General features: G+C 35.6%; 1 long non-coding RNA gene across 5 annotated transcripts; it reads left to right on the top strand.

Moving 5' to 3' along the window:
* The first annotated feature begins 919 nt into the window (after positions 1-919).
* Positions 920-6,567, top strand: LOC126613892 (uncharacterized). Of its 5 annotated transcripts, none has more exons than XR_007620214.1 (4): positions 920-1,061; positions 1,338-1,430; positions 2,078-2,158; positions 2,234-6,567. It is a non-coding gene; the product is annotated as an uncharacterized LOC126613892 (long non-coding RNA). The 5 variants fall into 5 exon arrangements; XR_007620215.1 differs by having other exon boundaries at positions 1,338-1,471; positions 2,268-6,567; XR_007620212.1 differs by having other exon boundaries at positions 1,338-1,471.
* Positions 6,568-9,011: the final 2,444 nt, after the last annotated feature.

Genomic DNA, 9,011 nt, shown 5'->3' with positions numbered 1-9,011 from the left:
AGCTCTCTAAAGTAGTGCGCGTGTTCTCCCTTAACCTAATGGCTAAATAGCCTTATTTAAACTACTACAAAATAAAGCCTTAAAATGTCTTAGAATAAAACTAGGAAACATAATAAAATAATAAAACATAAAATAAAAGGTTTATTATTTGAATTGAAATTTGAACTTCTTATAAAATTAGACTTTTGACCGTCCAAATCAACTCTAATTTGGTCCCAAATGATCTCTTTTTAAAGCTTGAGATGTCCTTAACAAATCCTCAGAAGGATTATTCCTCAAAATATATTATCTTGACCTCTAAAATACCCAAAACATCCAGAAATATCAATTTGGGAAAGCTGCGCGCTGGGCCTTATTTTCTTCACCACGGTTAAACGGCTTGGTAGAAAAATCTAGAATTTAAATAAGATCATCTTGAAAGACTAATGAACCTCCTTCTATTAGAATCACTTCAAAATTTGACCGTTTGATTACTTTTTGCTCCAGAGGAAGTCAAATGTTCTACATTGAAAATATATAACAAAGTATCAAAATTTTACCAAAATAACCAATAAACTATAACTAAGAATATGATAAAATATATAGTATAATATGAACTCATTAGCATTTCCTTTGCATAATACTCTTCCCTATGTATGTATGAGCGAAAACATAAATGCAAACATGAATGCGCATCAACAAGGAAATGAATAGAGCAACTTTACATTTTACAAATATCATCATGATGGTTCCTATTGAAATTGCATTAATCTCCAAACTTCATATGGTCATTGTGCTGTTTTCTCTTATGTTCTGTGATATTATACATAAACTAAAAACCAACACAAAACACTGTTCATTAACAGTGTTCTTCCATTTCACCCTTGCTTCTTTTTTGTTATTTCAACTTTGCCCTTCTCCGATGTTGACCCACCTTTTCTCTAGATGCTTTCCCCACCCTTTCAGACGCTAGACCCATCTTTCTGTGCTTGACTCCTGCTCTCCCCGTCTCCCTCCTCGCCTCACTCTTCTCTGCACCAAGCAGCTCAATTTAGGGCTTCACCATTTCTCTTCGAATCAAGGTCTCTATTTCTCTCCCTATTTTGTGTTCCTAATTGCATTTTCGTATTTTTCTGCTAAAGTTTCCAATTGCTTGATTAAATATTTAATAAATCTGTTTTTTTTTTTCGTGAAATATTTGGGAAATCGGACCAGAAAAGGATCGAATTGCATTAATTAGCTAATTTTCCATCTCATCCGATTGTAAATTGGTTTAATTGAACTCTAATTTCGTTCAAAGTTCCTAGCTTTCGGTTTCGTGGGAAAATTTCGTATTTATCGGGTTTTCATCTTTGTAGGATATTGCAGACGAGGTGGTTGTTTAAATGCCGCAAAGGGACCAATGTTTGTGTAAATTGTATTGGGTCTTCGTTGCTGCTTACTGGGATACTGTTAGTGTTAGAATGACAAAATAATTTTTCTGAGCATTCGGGTCGGTCTGTGGTCTGAGTGTTGGTTTTGATTCTGCAATATTTTTTCACAATGCCTGCTTATTGTTTGCTTTTTTGATAAAATGGTATCATAATCCCATGAATTAGGACCTCTCCAAATTCCAAATTAAGTTTTTCAGCATGCGTTACCGACTGTCAAGCATTTGCATCTGAAAATTGTCGACTACAATAAAGCTATATCTCAACTGCTGATTATAAATATTACTTTTTCTTTGATATTTGCTGAATTTATAGATGGAGGAGTTGTTAAAGAACCAGATATTTGCAGTCCATGCACTTTCTGGTGTAGGGTCGGTGGGATTAGGCACAGCTCTTACTTACCCTCTTAAAATTCTGTGATTTTTTGCTTTTGTGTCCAGTAAATTGAAATCTTTGGCTCAGCCGAGCTGTGTTCAGTTGCATGGATTTTGTTTTTAAGATCAGCAAACAATTTGGAATTTTTGTATTTTTTCATTCGTAGTTATGTTTGTACTTATTACTAGATGGACTCTAAGATCTTGGATCGAATTAACGGTGCACATCCCTCTGAATTTTTGTTTATATTGTAGACTAGATGTATTAATGGGATACATGTCTAAATTTTGTAGAAGGCCTTCTCAATCTATTGTCTACACTGAAAAAAAAAAGGAGGTCACTCTTAAAAGTTTCAAATCCAAGAAAAGAAAAAGGTATAACTTTTCTTCAATTTTTTTCATATCTTTAAATTCATTACAATTCATTCTCATTATTATTCAATTTCACAGTTCTTATCAAGTTCTTTTCCACGAACTCACTCAGACCACCGCCAACTCACCCAAGTCCGATGAATCAAGCTGCAACATACGTATGAACCGTGCTGCCACCAATAGTAAGTGATTTATCCTACTCTAGATTTCAAAAATTCATTTTTAGGTCATGTGTTCAAAGTTTTTTTGCAATTGTTTTGCTAACCTTTCTCTTCAAGGAATTGGCTGCCACCAATATATATATACACACATTCTATCTTCTTTTCATTTGGTCTGAATACATGAACAATTGCTTGCCCATTCAAGGTTAAGTTGGACATCCAAAAGTACAAGTCAACATGCCCCAAACAAAGATGTAACCTCTCCACAACACCTTAGCAATACAGGAATTGTTAAATCTATCTGTAGACCATTCCCGTCACTCATTAATTAGATTTAACAATTTCCATATTATTAACCTGTTCTTTGGCTCAATTGAGGCATGTGGAAAGATTATATTTTTGGTAATCTATTTATACTTTTGGATATCCATCTTAAACCTCCCAGTGAACCGCCAAGTAATTAGGCATGTGTTTAAAACAGATCAAAAGAAGAAAGCCTTTGTATATACATTGGTGGCAGCTAATTCCCTTAAAAAGAAAAGATGGAAGTGATAATCTCTGAGACACCAAGTTAGGTGTATCTCATCCATCTTTCTACACCCTTTTGTTTCATTTAAGAATGGAAATACTAGGAAATTGACTGGTGGTTTCAACTATTGTTCTTATTAAAATTATTACAATTTATTAATTTCATCTGTAGTCACTTTTATTTTTAATCCCGCAACAATGCGAGGGCATAACTACCTAGTATCTTCTGTAGAATAACTGTGTGTGAGAGAGAGAGAAACAGAGAGTAGCATTAAAAAATTACAAAGCTTGAAGGAAATACTGTTGTCACTATGTCAAGTTAATTTGCAATAATCTCAACCAAAATCATTACTTACTAGATCGTAGCTTCATCAACTTCATTGAAGTCCTGCATGGACCACATCGCCAGCTCACAATTCGTAATTATACCCAAATCTTGCTTTTTTTGCCTTGCAAATGATCATAGGCTTTGCCTGAGCGGAATACTTCATATACACAACTGGTTGGTCGTCAAACTCAAACTCAATCACCATGTCATTCTTCTCATCTACCCATTGGGTTCTGGCCTCTTCATACCCCGAATGAGCAAAATCTCCAGCAAAAGAAACCCGAAATAGGTGATAGGTTTTTCCTACCATGTTGGGACATCCCAAGTAGTGGCAAGAGCGAACTTCATCTCGAAATTTACTGAAACATATACAAAAAGTAAGTCGATTGACACACATAAAAACATTGTTTTAGTCTAATGGCTAATGAGGTACGTCATATAAATATGGTTCAGGTCAGTACTAGCTAATGGGTGAACAAGATGTGATCTCTGGAATCCCATCAATAGGTTTTTCCTTTGCATAATATGCTTCCATACGCTGTACATTGTAGCAGAAAAAACATAAATTCAAACTACTTTGTTTTAACTCAGAATTAGCTAACAGATAGCTTTTACCAACACTAGACACACATTATAAATGCTCAGCTATATAGAGGCAAATGCAATGGTGGAAAGCTGTGGAAGTTGTTATCTTATATTCTAACTTAAATGAAAGCGAAGCCTTGTGAAGATATATTTATAAACTTCTATCAGGAGTTCAAAGTGCCAGAGGATGTGGAACATAGAGGTAATTGTTGAGTGTCACTGGAAGTGGGCTAATAAAAGACAGGTGATGAGGCAAAAAACTAGTCTTTATGTTTCAGCAGAGACTATCTCATTAATGAGGTACGCGGAGATGATTGACATATGCTGAGCTTGTTGCAAGTTCTATGGAAGCACTTTTCAGCACTTGATGGCCCACCCTTGCAAGACTGAAGGTGTATGATGAAGCAACAGTCCATTTTACAAATATCATGAAGATGGCTGCTTTCGCCATTACAATATTCTCCAAACTACATTAATTAATTGTGCTATATATATATATATATATATATATATATAAAAGAACGACAACCATTACCTGAAGAATAGCTTTATAACCTCAACTCTAACCTTGACAGATTGATGAACAAGGATAAAGAGTGCAGCCTTCACTGTCAAGAGTTTGTTGGTATGCAAACCACTTATGATGACTGTTATATGTTGCACTGACTGGTATATGTTGCATTGACTGTCAAAAGAGTTTCTTCTATTACAATTGGTTTTGTTTGTGTTGTCTACATTGGTTTTGGAATGGTTTAATGAGTTGCATTGACTGGTATATGTGTATCATTTGAATCCTCATCAACCAAGAAGCTGATTTCTCTTGATTTCCATTCCAAGAAGACCAAGGGCATCAGGAGGCATCTCACCAAGCATCAAGTACGGCTTTTGAACCCGTACCTGATGCTTGGTGAGATGCCTCCTGATGACCCTGGTCTTGTTGGAATGGAAATCAAGAAAAATCAAGAGGAATCAGCTTTTTGCCTGATGAAGGTCCAGATGATACATATATACCAGTCAATGCAACTCATCAAACCATTCCAAAACCAATGTAGACAACACAAACAAAACCAATCGTAGTCAAAGAAACGCTTTAGTCAGTCAATGCAACATATACCAGTCAATGCAACATATATCAATCATCATAACCGGTTTGCATACCAAAAAACTCTTTTGACAGGCGAGATTGCACTCTTTGTCCTTGTTCATCAATCTGTCAAGGTTGGAGTTGAGGTTAAGAAACTATTCTTCAGGTAATGGTCGTCGTTCTTATATATATGTGTGTATATATATATATACGACATAATTAATGAATGCAATTTGGAGATTATTGTAATGGCGATATCAATCATCCTTATGATATTTGTAAAATGGATTGTTGCTTCATTCGTTTCCTTTGTATGCACATTCTTCTGCTTTTCAGCCTTGCTCCTGAATGTTCATCTGCTTCTCTACTAATATTATCTTTCAATCCATCGCAAAGACTCAGATACCCTTACATAAGAAAAAATTTCCAAGTGATCAACCACTTCTTGGCAGCTTGATGGGTGATGTTTTTATGTGTTGGGTTATCTTTGGTACCGTTTGGTACGTGAGACGGGACGGGACGGAACGGGACGAGCCGTTCCGTCCCACATTTGGTGCGCCTAAAAACTGTGGAACAGATTGTCCCATGGGACGAAATTTGGCTGATATTTCGTTCCACCTCTTCCCCCTGGAACGACCTGTTCCACATCCGTGGAACACAAATTTATAACATTTTTATGACAAAATTTCTCCTTATCCTTTTCAATATTTACATCTGTTCCGTCCCGTCCCGTCTCATTCCGTCTCATCTGCGTACCAAACGATGCCTTCATGTTCTCTTTGAAGTCGACAGATCGTACACCTTTAGTCTTGCAAGGGTGGGTCATCAAGTGCTGAAAAGTGCTTCCATAGAACTTGCAGTAGGCTCATCATATGTTAATCATCTCCGTGTACCTCATTGATGAGATAGTCTCTGTTGAAAAATAAGGACTAGTTTTTGGCCTCTTCATTTGTCTTTTATTAGCTCACTTCTAGTGACAATAATCACTATTTTCCACATCCTCTGGCACTAATAGAAGTTTATTAGTATATCTTCACAAGGCTTCACTTTCATTTAAGTTAGAATATAAGATAACAACTTCCATAACTTTCCACCATTGCATTTGCCTTTATATAGCTTGAGCATTTGTGATGTGTGTCTAGTGTTGGTAAAAGCTAACTGTTAGCTAATTCTGATTAAAACAAAGTAGTTTGAATTCTTGTTCAGCCATTAGCTAGTATTGACCTGAACCATATTTATATGACGTACCTCATTAGCCATTAGATTGGAATAGTGTTTTTATGTGTGTCAATTGACCTACTTTTTTTATATGTTTCAGTAAATTTGGAGGTGAAGTTCCCTCTTGCCACTGCTTGGGATGTCCCGACATGGTAGGAAAAAACTATCACCTATTTCTGCTTTCTTTGGCTGGAGATTTTGCTCATCCGGTGTACGAAGAGGCCAGAACCCAATGGGTAGACGATAAGAATGACATGGTGACAGAGTTTGAGTTTGATGACCAACCAGTTGTGTATATGAAGTATTTCGCTTATGCAAAGCTTATGATCATTTGCAAGGAAACGAAGCAAAATTTGGGTATAATTCTAAATTATGAACTGATGATGTGGTCCGTGCAGGACTTGAATGAAGTTGTGATCTAGTAAGTAATGATTATTGTAGATTAACTTGACATAGTGACCGTGATATTTCCTTCAAGCTCTACAATTTTTGAATGCTACTTTTTCTCTGTTTCTCTCTCTCTCTCTCACACACACACAGGGTTATTCTACAGATGATATATCACAAAACCTAAGAGAAAATTGCACAATGACCATATGCAGTTTGGAGATTAGTACAATTTCATTAGGAACCATCATGATGATATTTGTAAAATGTATTGTTGCTCCATTAATTTCGTTACTAATGTGCATTTATGTTTTCGCACGTACATAGGGAAGAGTATTATGCAAAGGAAATGCCTACTCTAGAGATCAAATCTTACTCCCGTGTGTACTATTATTTGTAATTGCTTAAAATAGAGAGTATTGTTGAGGATGCTAAGTTAAACTAATTAGTCAAAATTGTCCCAGACCCTATTCACTAAGTGAACCAAAAATGTTCTTCTAGTCACTTACGACCAACTCACCCTTAGATATGGTATTAAGAATTCATGTTATTCTATGACATTAACTGTTTTGATTTTTCAGTTTTCACTAATATCCAACTATTTAAAATTTTCAAATTAAAAAAAATTTTAAAAGAAATTTTTTTAAAAATGAAAGCTACTTTAATGATTCTTAAAAACAATGAAATAATACTAAAAATTGAATACTGAATTGTTATTAAAGGGACGTTTGGATCATAGAGAAAACAATTTGAACAACAAACTTACAAATTGTGTCAAGCTCGACCATGGAATCTATCCAACAACTGATTGAAATTAAAAGAAGCTATTCAAATACACGTTTCTTTTATTAAGTTTGATTCATCCACAACCAAAATCCAACCAATATGAGAGAATAAGACACTATATTTTAGGACACATTTCTTTTATTAAGTTTGATCAATCAACAACAATTGAATACCCCTGAATTATTTTTTAATTTTTTTTAGCAAAAAATATTATCTACACTAAGAGGTGGAGGAGTGGGTTAAGCCTCATAATGGACTAATAATAATGTGATTCAAATTCATTTTTGGCAAAAATCGAACATAAGACCTTTTACTTACAAATGAAGAAAAATATCACTAGATCGTAGTACTAAGTAATCCCCTAAAATGATTAATTCCTAAGAATCTCTCAAAATCCCAAAAGCTAGCCTCTAAAATCGAATCGAAAAGCAAGCAAGGAAGTACAATACAATAATAAGCACAAGTAGTAGTCTGTTTGGGGGATGGGGGTGCACTTACAGTAATCATTTTCCGATGCAAAAAAGTTACGTGGAGCTCTCAATTCCCACATCGCCAATTCTGCTTATCAAAAATGTCCCACTTGGAGCTCTCAATTCCGTGGCGTTGCGCCCCCGATGCCTCTAATCATTGGTCCAGCTATCCTGAGGGAAACTTAGGAAGAAACCAGCTACTAGACGGTTCGATTAGTCTTTCGCCCCTATACCTAAGTCAGACGAACGATTTGCACGTTAGTATTGCTGCAGGCCTCCACCAGAGTTTCCTCTGGCTTCGCCCCGCTCAGGCATAGTTCACAATTTTTCGAATCCCGACAGGCCACGTGACTTGTGCTATGGATGCAGCATGGGTTCTCAACTTTTTTACAACAATGAATCATTGAAAGTTAGTTTAGGCCCTGAGAATCCATCTTTCTTGAATAGGAGGAGGGTGGATATATTTTGATTCAAGTTATCTGATGTACGTGTTGTGGGAAGTTTGCTTGTATTTGTGAGCCTAATCAACATCTAATTGTGGACAATCTGACCTAGATATATCTACAAGATGGTCATAATATTACTTGCTTGTTATTACAAGCTTAATTTCCCACTCGTAGGCTATTTCAGGCCATTGGGATTACTTTTGAGCACACAATTTTTCATGGCTTACCACAAGGTTTACGCATTCTATTCATTGCTAATTTTTGCTTGGGAGAAGCATCTTGATCCACATGCATCATCATGATCATTTCGGTTGACATTTATTTTTCAACCAACAAGAAATTGTGTACACAAAGATGGTTCAATCCGTGAAAATTGACATTCAAGTTTATCTTTCTTTCGTTCTACACATCCAAAAGTAAATAGCAACTTAAATACCTCTTTGTAATTGCAATATACAATTTAGTTTTACAAAAAACATCCAAGAGTTCCAAGTCATGCGGATGAACATTTTATGCAAATATATTGCCTGGCCTTGATCCTTTCTATTTCATCGCTAGTCATTTCCTCGCACTCAACATGGTACCTTTATGTCAAAGAGGAAAATAACTTCATGAGCAATTCATATGATGTAATAAGTAGACGGAATTGATCAATAACAACTTGAAAGAAAAGAATTTGAAGACTTTAGCACTCCTTGCATGCGTCACACCCACCATGAGATTATCTGGGTTATACGGCATCTGACAAGTGCAATACCTTCAAAAATAATTAAACAAATAAAAAGCAAATCAAATTTTAGCCATAAACACCACATATCAACTAAAACGTAAGATAAAAGAGACTCATAGAGGAATAAGAAAAT

Source organism: Malus sylvestris, chromosome 2 (assembly GCF_916048215.2).
Source record: "Malus sylvestris chromosome 2, drMalSylv7.2, whole genome shotgun sequence".
Lineage (NCBI taxonomy): Eukaryota > Viridiplantae > Streptophyta > Magnoliopsida > Rosales > Rosaceae > Malus > Malus sylvestris.
The sequence above is the reverse complement of the archived record's forward strand: the minus strand, read 5'-3'. Positions and strand labels throughout refer to the sequence as shown.